Consider the following 12,452-nt stretch of genomic DNA (forward strand, 5'->3'; position numbering starts at 1 on the left):
AAAACGAAACAGACTGTGTTACACAGAAGAAAAACAACTGAGAGAAAGAAGCGGCATCACTTTCTGCAGGACGCGCCCATCATTTTGCAGGACAATGTTCGGGCAGGCTTGGTTCAAGTCCTGACTAATTTGTTCGACGTGTGGGGCTGGAAAGCGCCGCACCACTCACCACACTCCCCGGACTTATGGCCTCGTGAGCTCAGCTTGATTCCTAACGTGAAGAACGAACTTTGGGGTATTCGTTTCGGAGCTGTTATGGAGATTCGTCGGACAATAGACCGCTCCATTCGAACTACCTATACAACTGGCGTAGATATGGGTATCTTGCTCTTTCGACATCACTGCCGACGGCCTATATACGAGAGCTGTTCAAAAAATATCCGAATTTTTTAATTGTTGAAATCAACAATGGTATCAGGGCGTGCGTGTGCTCATGTTTTCAGGCATACATAGCACACATACCTGATTTTCTCCACTACTTCGGAACACTTGTAAGTGGTACACGTTGGATTTAGTAATGTGAGCAAAATGACGTCGTTGCATCACATCAGGCTTCAAGCTTGGCGATTCTCAAGTTGAAACCATCGTGTGTTTGTGGACGAAGTAATGGGTACTACACGGCTAAAGGAGTGGTACAACCGTTTCAAAGGTAGCCGCTAATCAATGAAGACAGAAGTCAGTTAAGGTACGACCTCAATATCCGCAAATCGGGTCGTTACTGACCCCGCAAGATCCCTGGTGAAGCAGAATAGACGAATCACTATCAGAGAAGTTGCAGTCTAATGTAAAGGACGTAAATTCAACTAAATAACTAGGTATTACAATAACGAACAACTTAAATTGGAAGGAACACATTGAAAATGTTGTGGGGAAGGCTAACCAAAGACTGTATTTTATTGACAGGACACTTAGAAAACGTAACAGACCTACAAAGGAGACAGTCTACACTACGCTTGTCCGTCCTCTTTTGAGTACTGCTGGGAGATGTGGGATCCTTACCAGATAGGACTGACGGAGTACATCGAAAAAGTTCAAAGAAAGGCAACACGTTTTCTACTATCGCGAAGTATGGGAGAGAGTGTCACAGAAATGATACAGGATTTGGGCTGGACGTCATTAAAAGAAAAGCGTTTTTCGTTGCGACGGAATCTTCTCACGAAATTCCAATCACCAATTTTTTCCTCCGAATGCGAAAATATTTTGTTGACACCGACCTACGTTGGGAGGAACGATCACCAAGATAAAATAAGGGAAGTCAGAGCTCGTACGGAAAGATACAGGTGATCATTCTTTACGGGTGGTATACGAGATTGGAATAATAGAGACTTGTGGAGGTGGTTTCCATAACCATCTGCCAGGCATTTAAATGTGATTTGCAGAGTATCCATGCAGATGTAAGTATAGGTGTTCACATTATTTTTCCTATCCCTTGTATGTGCATATCACTTCCCACGAACTTTGTTACCTCGATGTCGTTATCTGCACCATTTTCTAAATATGGAGCTTACTTATATTATCTTTAATGTTAATATACAACATGAACAGTAAGACTCCCAACACATTTCCCTGTGGCCCAAGCGGTTATTTTTACACGTATAGATAAACTCTCCATTCAAGATGAGATGCTGTGTCCTCCCTACAAAAATATTTTACTGTGTCGTACTTTATACGATACAGGCAAACGGTCAACTACAATTGCTGTTAACTGTGCGGTAACCTCTAGCCTATCAGAAGCGGTTTAGGAAAATTGTTTCAAATGAGTATACGCATTCGTATTTCAGCAGGTGCACAGTTTTGCCTTTCAATTTTTGCACGTTTCCCAGATACTTTTTCGAAAATATCGAGCAAAACAAGTCGAAATGTTTATTACATCAAGAAACAATGAAGAAGCAAATGCGGGTTTGTTCGCAAACCCGAAGCAACATCTGGTGCAAGAGTCATGGGTTTTAATAAAGTAGCTGTCGATAGGTTTATTTCGTTGCTAACAAATGTAACTGACAAACACAAAGTAATGACTTCTCAAGTATCTAATTGTGATGAAACAGTCGTTTCGGTTAATCCTAAAAACCAATCGAAGATCACGACTTGCAAGGGGAAACGTCAAGTAGGAACGTTAACATCTGCAGAAAGGGGCGAAACTGCAACCTGCCTCATTAGTACGTCAGCAAGCGGAGCTTACATGCCTCCTAGCTTATTCTTCCACGAAAGAAGAAGCAGAAATAATTTGAGTTAGGACTGGCAGCAGGAGGTTGCGCTGAGGTCCACAGGACCGCATGGATGGCCAGAGTAATTCTTGTATGGTTTCGAAAATTTGTCGAATTTTCTAAGGCATCAAAGCACTTCCCAGTTCTCCTTATATCAGATGGCCATTCAGCACATACCACGAACATTGACGTTAAGGGCTACGCGAGGGAAAGTGGCGTTTCGTTGCTATCTTTACCACCACATTGCTCTCACAGACTTCAGCCGCTTGATGTTTGTTTTATAAAGCCTTTAAGTCCTCGTTATAGTGATCAGCTTCGAGAATGGCTACGAAGCCACGCAGGATAATTCGTAACTATCTTTCAAATTTCAACGCTTTTTGGTTCAGCTTTCGTCTAGAGTGCAACAATGAAAACCGCTATTAAAGGTTTCGAAGCTACTAGAATATGGCCCACGGACCCATCCATATTCACCGATCCAGATTTCCTCCCGGCAGACACAACTGACATCGGACGTGACAGGCCGTCAGATAAACAGGTTATTATATATGAACAATTGTAATTGCCTCCACCTAGCACACCAGCTAAAAAAGACGTCGGCAATGGGCTCGATAATCAAGTGGGCGAGGTTTCAGCGAATTGTAACAATGAACTGCCGCCTAAGAATGACAAAGTTATTGAGGCTAATTGTTCTAATCTTGGGTGCTCTTGGATGACAACTGACAACACGACCTCCTCATTTCATATTTCACCTGAAATTCTGATGGCCTTGCGAAAAGTTAACGAAAGCAAGGAAAGAGCGAAACTGAAGATGGGGAAGACCGTTGTTTTAACTGATTCGCCGTACAAAAAGAGTTAAAAGCCGTTATTAGGAAAAATAGAAAAAGAACTTTGCTAAAGAAGAAAGAGCAAAGAAAAACTATTTCCGAAAGAGAATAAAATTAAGAATTCAAAAAAGAAAGAAAGGGCCTGAAGACAAATGGAAAACAGGAGAGAGAATACAATGCTAACGAGAGTGATTATGAGGAAAGTTCTGACTGCGAATGTTTATATTGTGGTGGGTTATATTCAAAATCAGTTGAAGGTTGGGTCGCTTGTTCCACGTGCAAAAAACGGACACACGATTCTTGTGCAGGAATAGATAGCGACGATGATGAGTCTCTCCTCGTGTGTGAATTTTGTAAACAGCCTTAAGAAAAGGAGACAATACATGAAAACTGTAGTTTGACATTAATATTCACTTTAAACTAAATAAATACCGAGTAAGCCAATATTTTCTGCATTTCTGATAATTTTATACGGTTTTGTAATCACATTCTGCCGCGTGCACAGGGCAGAATGGGGCAAATGTCATCCATTTCTGTTTCTGAGTGAAAAATATTGTCTTATTTTATGGCAATGTTCTTGTATTTTTGTGATTAATACATTATAATGTGTTCATATAAGAATTGGTAATTCTCTTATTTATCAATTTTGTACATGTACTCCAAGATTTCAACTTTGTACCCCATTCTACCCTGGGTTCCCAATGTGTCGGATAAGAAAAACAAAAATACAATCGCTACTCGTTTCTTTAACGACAATTTAAGCTGTGCTCTCGGGTTCCTCCCATCGTTCATCACGATATATTCCGAAAAAAATCATAGTTAACGAACATTATAAATTGCTCTAGAAACGAAGTCAATCGCAGGTGACATTTAATAAGGCCACTGATATCCTTCTAAACCCAAACTAATGACCGTCATGCTGAACGTCATGGGTCAAAGCGGACGGGTGGAATCGAAATACGCCCTTTGCCCACGGTCGCTTCTTTCTGTCAAGTTGTGCCATTAATTTCTCTGCTCCCTAATCTGATTTCGTATCTCCCCATCAGCTATTCGATCTAAACTTTTTTAGCATTCTTCTACACCACCACATTTCGATAGGTTCTAGTCCTCTCCTGTTTGGGGAACCAGGCATATTAACTACTGATTCGCAATATATATATTCCGAAGGGCAGAAGGTACCTCAAAAACAATGAAAATAATTTTTATTGGTGATTATACCAGTTTGATTTACACTTAGTGCGAATATAAAAGCATTTTTGTTCAAATCCTTATTTGAAGGTCCTAAATGTCAGTTTAAATGGTAGCTTGCTATGTAAGGCATGCCCACTTGTTTCTCTGTGACAGCTCTTCTCTGAGATGATAAGCCTAGGGACATTTTTGCCCGTTGCTTTGAGCTTTCACCTATTGAATACATTTTTTCTTGTCTCGTAGTCAGTTGTTTGCTACAGTAATAACGTGTCAGGGGTGTTTTTCGTTTCTGAACAAAACAAATGCCAAGATCTACCCACAAAGTTTTCGAGAGAAGTTGTAGAAGACTTGAAAAAATAAAATAGTAAATATCACGAAACAAATGTTATGTTTTAGTACAGCATTGGAAAGGAACGAAAAGCTTTACGAGCCATCTAAAAACTTAAAAAAAACTTTACTGTGCACTGCTTGCAAATAAACGGCAGAGAAATCTGTTACACATACAGTGACAGAAACTATGAATTTAAATGGGTGCATGTATGTCGTTAAGTGCAATACAACTTTAAATTTTCCGTAACTTTTCTAACTAAATGTACCTTTCCTCTCAAACCATTTATCCCAGAACCATGGAATTCTAGCGGTCAGTTGTCTAACTCGAGGGCAAGAAGTAATATTTTTTAATGCTTCATAGCTGTATTATAAAGAACACTGTGGGCTTTTTATTTTTGAAATTTTCCCTCAAAACGTGTCTTTCTAAATTTTTCCAAAATTACACAATTAATATATTCATGAAAAATAGTCAGCTTGTTGGAAAATAGTGGAGATGCATATAAGAAATGTTCTGTGTTTTACCGTTAATATAACACAGCATGAGATAAGGGACATGGAAATAGATCAATTTAACATGGTGAAGATAGAAGATACGTAATCCCCGCGAAATTTGTCTTTAAAAACAAATGAATATTTTCAAATCAACAGCTCATTTCATTTCATGAAGTCATTACTAGAAACGTGAATAATCTCCACAAAAATTTGGAAGTTAATTACTTTGGTGCAAGAAAGTCTCCATCATTCAGGAAAACGAATTTTTCAATAATTTGCCAGCAGCCATAAAAAGCTTTACTACTGATAAATTTCAGTTTATGAGGAGCCTAAAGGATTTATTGCTAACCATCTCCTCCGACCCCACTAATGAAGTGAATTTTTTAGAAGAAGTAGGGTGCGCGCGATTGAGAAAGAAAGAAAGAAGAGAGAGAGAGAGAGAGAGAGAGAGAGAGAGAGAGAGAGAGAGAGAGAGAGAGAGAGAGAGGGGGGGCAAATAATGCAAGTACAATCAAAAGTATATCTAAATTTTCATTCCACATTCCTTGTCCATGATCACTCCAGTTGCAATCAGTGGAAGATAAATTAGCATATTAGTTTCCCATTGAGTATCTCCTCATTATGGATCAATTATAACAGAAAGTACATATAATCCAACATAACCCTCTTGTCTGTCCCACTTCTGTTGAAGGTTACATATCAGACAAATACCTTCATATTGTTGTTTTTGTGGTCTTCGGTATAGAGACTGGTTTGATGCAGTTCTCCATGCTACTAAATCATGTGCATCTCCCAATACCCACTGCAACGTACATCCTTCTGAATCTACTTACCGTATTCATCTCTTGGTCTCCCTCTTCGATTTTTAACCTCCACGTTGCCCTCAAATACTACATTGGTCATCCCTTGATGCCTCAGAATATGTCCTACCAACCGATTCCTTCTTCTAGTCAAGTTGTGCCACAAATTTCTCTTCTCCCCAATTCTATTCAATACCTCGCCATTAGTTATATCATCTACCAATCAGATCTTCAGCATTCTTCTGTAGCACCACATTTCTAAAGCTTCTATTCCCTTCTTGTACAAACTCTTTATCGTCCTTGATTCACTTCCATAGATGGCTACACTCAATGCAAATACTCTGAGAAAAGACTTCCTGATACCTAAAGCTATATTCGATGTTAACAAATTTTTCTTCTTCAGAAACACTTTCCTTGCCATTGCCAGTCTACATTTTATATCCTCTCTACTTCGACCGTCATCAGTTGTTTTGCTATCCAAATGGCAGAACTCCTTTACTACTTTAAGTGTCTCACTTCCTAATCTAATTCCCTCAGCATCACCGAACTTAATTCGACTACATTCCATTATATTCGTTTTGCTTTTATTGATGCTCATCTTATATCATCCTTTTAGGACACTTCATTCCGTTCAGCTGCTCTTCCAGGTCCTTCGATGTCTCTGACAGAATTACGTCATCAGTGAACCTCGAGGTTTTAATTTCTTCTCCATGGATTTTAATTCCTACTCCGAATTTTTCATTTGTTTCCTTTACTGCTTGCTGAAAAACAGATTGAATAACAACAAGGATAGACTACAACCCTGTCTCACTCCCTTCCCAACCACTGCTTCCCTTTCATGTCCCTCGACTCTTATAACTGCCATATGGTTTCTGTACAAATTGTAAATAGCCTTTCGCTCCCTGTATTTTATCCCTGCCACCTTCAGGATTTGAAAGAGTATTCCACTCAACATTGTCAAAAGCTTTCTCTAAGTTTACAAATGCTCGAAATGTAGGTTTGAACTTCCTTAATCTATCTTCTAAGATAAGTCGTAGGGTCACCATTGCCCCACGCATTCCAGTATTTCTATGGAATCCAAACTGGTCTTCCCCGAAGTCGGCTTCTACCAGTCTTTCCATTCGTCGGTACAAAATTCGTGTTAGTATTCTGCAGCCATGGCTTATTAAACTGGAAATTTTAACATCTGTCAACACCTGCTTTCTTTGGGATTGGAATTATTATATTCTTCTTGAAATCTGAGGGTATTTCATCTGTCTCATACATCTTGCTCACCAGATGGTAGAGTTTTGTCAGGACCAGCTCTCCCAAGGCCGTCAGTAGTTCTAAGGGAATGTTGTCTACTCCCGGGGCCTTGTTTCTACTAAGGTCTTTCAGTGCTCTGTCAAACTCTTCACGCAGTATCACATTTCCCATTTCATGTTCATCTACATTCTCTTCCATTTCCATAATATTGTCCTCAATTACATCGCCCTTGTATAGACCCTCTATATACTCCTTCCACATTTCTGCTCTCCCTTCTTTGCTTAGAACTGACTTTCCATCTGAGCTCTTGATATGCATACAAGTGGATCTCGTTTCTCCAAAGGTCTCTTTAATTTTCCTATGGGCAGTATCTATCTTACCCCTAGTGATATGCGCCTCTACATCCTTATATTTGTCCTCTTAGCCATCCCTGCTTAGCCATTTTGCACTTCCTGTCGATCTCATTTTTGAGACGTTTGTATTTCTTTTTGCTTGCTTCATTTAATGCATTTTTGTATTTTCTCCTTTCATCAATTAAATTCAGTATCTCTTCTGTTACCCAAGGATTTCTACTAGCCCACGTCTTTTTACCTACTTGATGTTCTGCTATTTCTTCCTTCAAAGCTACCCATTCTTCTACTACTGTACTTCTCTCCCCCATTCCTGTCAATCGTTTCCTAATGCTCTCCCTGAAACTCTCTAAAACCTCTAGTTCTGTCAGTTTATCCATGTCCCATCTCCTTAAATTCCCACTTTTCTGCATTTCTTCAGTTTTAATCTACAATTCATAACCAATAGGTTGTGCTCAGAGTCCACCTCTGCCCCTGGAAATGTCTTACAATTTAAAACCTGGTTCCTAAATGTCTGTCCTACCATTATATAATCTATCTGAAATATTGCAGTATCTCCAGGTCTCTTCCACGTATACAACATTCTTTCATGACTCTTGAACCAAGTGTTAGCTATGATGAAGTTATGCTCTGTACAAAATTCTACCAGGCGGCTTCCTCTTTCATTTCTTAACCCCATTCCATATTCACCTACTACATTTCCTTCTCTTCCTTTTCCTACTATCGAATTCCAGTCACCCATGACTATTAAATTGTCTCCCTTCACTACCTGAATAATTTCTTTTATCTCATCACACATTTCATCAATATCTTTGTCTTCTGCGGAGCTAGTTGGCATATAAACTTGCGCTACTGTGGTAGGCGTGGGCTTCGTGTCTTTCTTGGCCACAATAATGCGTTTACTATGCTGTTTGTAGTAGCTTACCCGCATCCCTATCTTTTTATCCATTATTAGATCTACTCGTGAATTACCTTAAAATTAGCCTTCCTAATGCTTAAAACTATATTCGATGTCAGCAATGACGCCGGTGGGCAGACTAACATGAAATTACTGACAGTCGAGCAAGTCACGAATACATCCGACAAGCTGATGGGCCCTTCACAGGAAGAGGTTTTTCGCCGCAAACGCGGAAAACTGAAATCCGGCAAATGAGTAAAAATATATATATTAACTGACAATAAATTAGTATACGTACACAACATACACCACAAGTCTGGGATTTCTCTATTACGTAATAGTTTTTGTGATAGTATCTTGCAGCTTTCACTTTTTTTAATTAAAGAGATTTTAAAAGGACCCAAAGAACGTTTTGGACTACGCTACAAATCGTTCTGTTAGCACAGTCTTTACTTCGTAATCACTTTCGTTGAGTTCAGCGACACTCAACCAAAATCTCCAACCTAACCGAGACAATGCGTTACACCACACTCGAACGAAGTAATTTTATATGGATAAGGATCTCCATGACCTGTCTACGTCTAATATAAAAAATCTCCGAACCATTCTCCTCAAATAGATCGCAATCTTCACTTCACCTTTTAACTGTTACCATTTCAGAATTAAAAACCAAATTCATAGAAAATTTGGCTACCAATCACAAAACTAGAAAAACAAAAATAATAATAGTGAGAACGTGATACAGGTTAGCAAAAACCATAAACAGGAGATTCTACAGAAATGAAAAGTGAGAAAGGGAATTATTAATATTATCGACCGTTTACGAAGTCTAGGCTACGAAAGGGATGAAACCACAAATCGATTAATTGGTGGAAGAGTTGTGTTTTAAGATTAAATATAAACAAGAATTACAGAAAAATATATCGAAGCTATATTATGAAAAATTGCTAAATGTGGAGACAATTGTGTCCTTCAGTATTAAATGAGTTTGTGCCCCTAGTACGGATAAAACAGTAGGGCTATCTGCAGCATCAGAAGAAACTTCGGATATGTGTTTCATATTTCATCGAAGCCTGCAGTCTATAAATAAACAAAAAATCACTAAAGGGAAATTACCTACGAATAAGTTTTTGGTAAAGAAACACAGGGCACAAATACGTATGTAGCCTTAATACGCACTACAACTTGGACTAACGACGAGCAAATATCAATATAACCTGTACAGCCTGTACGCTTTCCAAAGCTGTTATCCATGAAAAAGCGAAACGGCGTATCGTCAACAAAATACAATTTGACTCCGAAACAATTACATTAGCTGACAATCGGCACTGACTTTAGTCAATGGGCACTGTTAAAAATTTGTGCCAGACCAGGATTAGCGCCCGAGTCCCCTGGTTACTAGGGAGAGGCAATGATCACTGTGTCCGAATTACGCAGTGGTCAACATAATTGCACGAAATGTCCAAGCATGCCGTCCGCAGAACCAAATTCCCAATTCCTCCACAGACCGCTAATGTAGTGCTCCTTGTACATTATCATCCTCGCCTTAATTATACAGTATATGCCGAAAAGAACAGACACCGAATATATACAAACTTAGCCTTACGAACATTGCAGACGCCGTCTATGTAACACACGTCACACTTCAAAGAATTTACAAATTCTTTGCATTGTTTACTATAGACCACGAATCAAGTAACGTAAAAAAAAAAAGCACTGCGTCTATTGCGATCATGATTCAGAGTTAAAAAAAAAAAAAGGACTAAGAAGTCGCCTACATATTACAGTTGCTGACGAAAGAGGAGAACCATTATTTTTCCACAAACGGAAATATAGTTAAAATTACGCTTCTATTTCGGCTAGTTTCGGCGGTACTAAAATTTGTAGTGAAAGTTACACAGCGGACTCTCTCCCCCCACCCTCCAGAAACGTAGTTTTCGTGGCTGTTGTGCAACTTTTGTACACAGCTAGAGAAAGTGTGTTAAATATGGCGCGGACGGAAACACTAGGCTACGCTACAGGGCAATCTGCAAGCACAACGTTTACTTGGCATTCATAATCGTTGGCATAAAAAACTCTCAATCAAATTACCCGCTTACAACCTAAGTTAGATCTAGGACTACACTACCCATCGGCCTGTCATCACAACCAAAATTTCATTGAGGAGATGTTGGGGGGGGGGGGGGGGAGGGGGGGTGGAGTTCCTGTATCTCTCTCTAGGCAAAACTGTCAGTTATTGTAAATTGATTGTCAGTCTCAACTACAAGATTTACTAATGATAAACACTTTTGAGGCGGCTCATAATTTCAGAATAGTTCTCTTCGTCTTACTTGGCATAAATTGTTCGCTGGCGTCCCTTGTTGTTGTCCTAGCAGACCGAACGCACCGCACATCCGACACCTTCGGAACGACTCACTGGTCAGTTAGCAACTGAGCCGGGCACTGTTTACATCGTGAAAGGAAACCTATGCAAAGATGTACACTCAAATGGCACGACTGAGTAGTGCACACACACACACACACACACACACACACACACACACACACACACACAGTAATATCTGTGGAATGTCCATCGACACGCGCAGAACAAAATTCTTCTCGCGAACGTACAGCGTCTCCGAAAAAAAATCTCGTGACTAAATTCCGGCGTTACGGCCAGGTTCTCATTCAATTGAGCAAAAAATGGTACATTAGGAAATTTTTTTTGAGACAGTGAAAATACATTCGAAGGATCTGTTTGGGAATTACGAGTGATCATACTATGAGCCTTATCTTAGATTTTCAGTAAAAAAAAAAGAACAAAATGGCGCCCGTAATTGATCAAGGGCCTGCGAGTCTGAAGTACGCAGACTGCGTGCAGTGTTGTCGCTCAGATGTTACCTGAAATCAAAAATGGATAACATCAGTCGAAATTACATAAAATTTATGGGAGCTCATACCTAACCGCAACGAAACAACCTTAAATTTAACGATACGGTGCAAATTCGAACTTTGAGTTCGATTTTTTGGGGGTATGTTTCACTCCTTATGCCTTCACAAAAATTGGTTAATATTAATCAATGTCATATATTATAGGTATAAGCTCCTGAGAAAAATGTTTACTGTTCTGGGTCAGAGGTAGAAGTTAAGAGATTGAACCATTTCTAGATAATGCTGCATGCCGTTCTGAGAAAATCGTTTCTCGAAAACAAAAAAAAAAGTTCAAAGTTTAGGGAAAACTTTCAGTTATATTATTACTTCGATATGCATGAACTAAGTGTTACACATATTTTTTTAATGTCGCTGAACACGAATCTGATCTCCGTATTGGATTAGCCGTTTTGAATATTGAAAATCTAACTCCAAAGGATTATGTTTTGACCAATTTTTACCAAATATGTATTTTCGTTATTTACGTTTAGTGTGCAATTCAAGGAGTACTTATCAACCCTGCCTCTAGCTCGAATTGTTCCTAAATAGCAATTCCCTGTTCTTCTTGGCAGGAAAAGCCGATCTGTCTAAGCTGGGTATGCAGCACTCGGCAGCCTGCACTCGATATTCGTCCGTATTGTCGGCGAGTATGTTTGCATGCATTCTACGGTATGAATCATTTTGTGCACTTGCGTCACCGGACGAGCTTTCATCTTTCATCTACATCTATATGGATACCCTGCAAATCACATTTAAGTGCCTGGCAAAGGGATCATCGAATTACCTTCACAATTGAAAATTAATTGAAACCCTCAGCTGTCGACAGGTGTTGTTGATACACTTCGATGGGGACAGCTGAAAATGTGTGCCCCGACCGGGACTCGAACCCGGGATCTCCTGCTTACATGGCAGACACTCAATCCATCTGAGCCACCGAGGGCACAAATGAATAGCATAGCACGACTGCAGGGATTTATCCCTTGCACGCTTCCCGTGAGACTCACATTCCCAACTGTCCACAATCCACGTACGTAATATACGTAATAGGTATTTGCCCATCCACTCATTACTGGCGCACACTAAGGTGGCGATTCCCGTAAGAATTCGGGCAACCTGTGCGCATTCGAACAGACGAAGGTCAATGGCGGCTCATGAGTCTAGAGCAGAAAGACCTTCGCCTCGCAATCTGAGAAGAGCTTCAGGATCAC

The 12,452-nt window shown here is 39.7% G+C and overlaps 1 non-coding gene across 1 annotated transcript; it reads right to left on the minus strand.

Annotated features, from left to right (window-relative positions):
- Positions 1-12,110: 12,110 nt before the first annotated feature.
- On the minus strand, positions 12,111-12,185 carry Trnat-ugu (transfer RNA threonine (anticodon UGU)). Its single transcript has one exon. It is a non-coding gene; the product is annotated as a tRNA-Thr (tRNA).
- Positions 12,186-12,452: the final 267 nt, after the last annotated feature.

This window comes from Schistocerca serialis, chromosome 3, assembly GCF_023864345.2.
Source record: "Schistocerca serialis cubense isolate TAMUIC-IGC-003099 chromosome 3, iqSchSeri2.2, whole genome shotgun sequence".
Classification (NCBI taxonomy): domain Eukaryota; kingdom Metazoa; phylum Arthropoda; class Insecta; order Orthoptera; family Acrididae; genus Schistocerca; species Schistocerca serialis.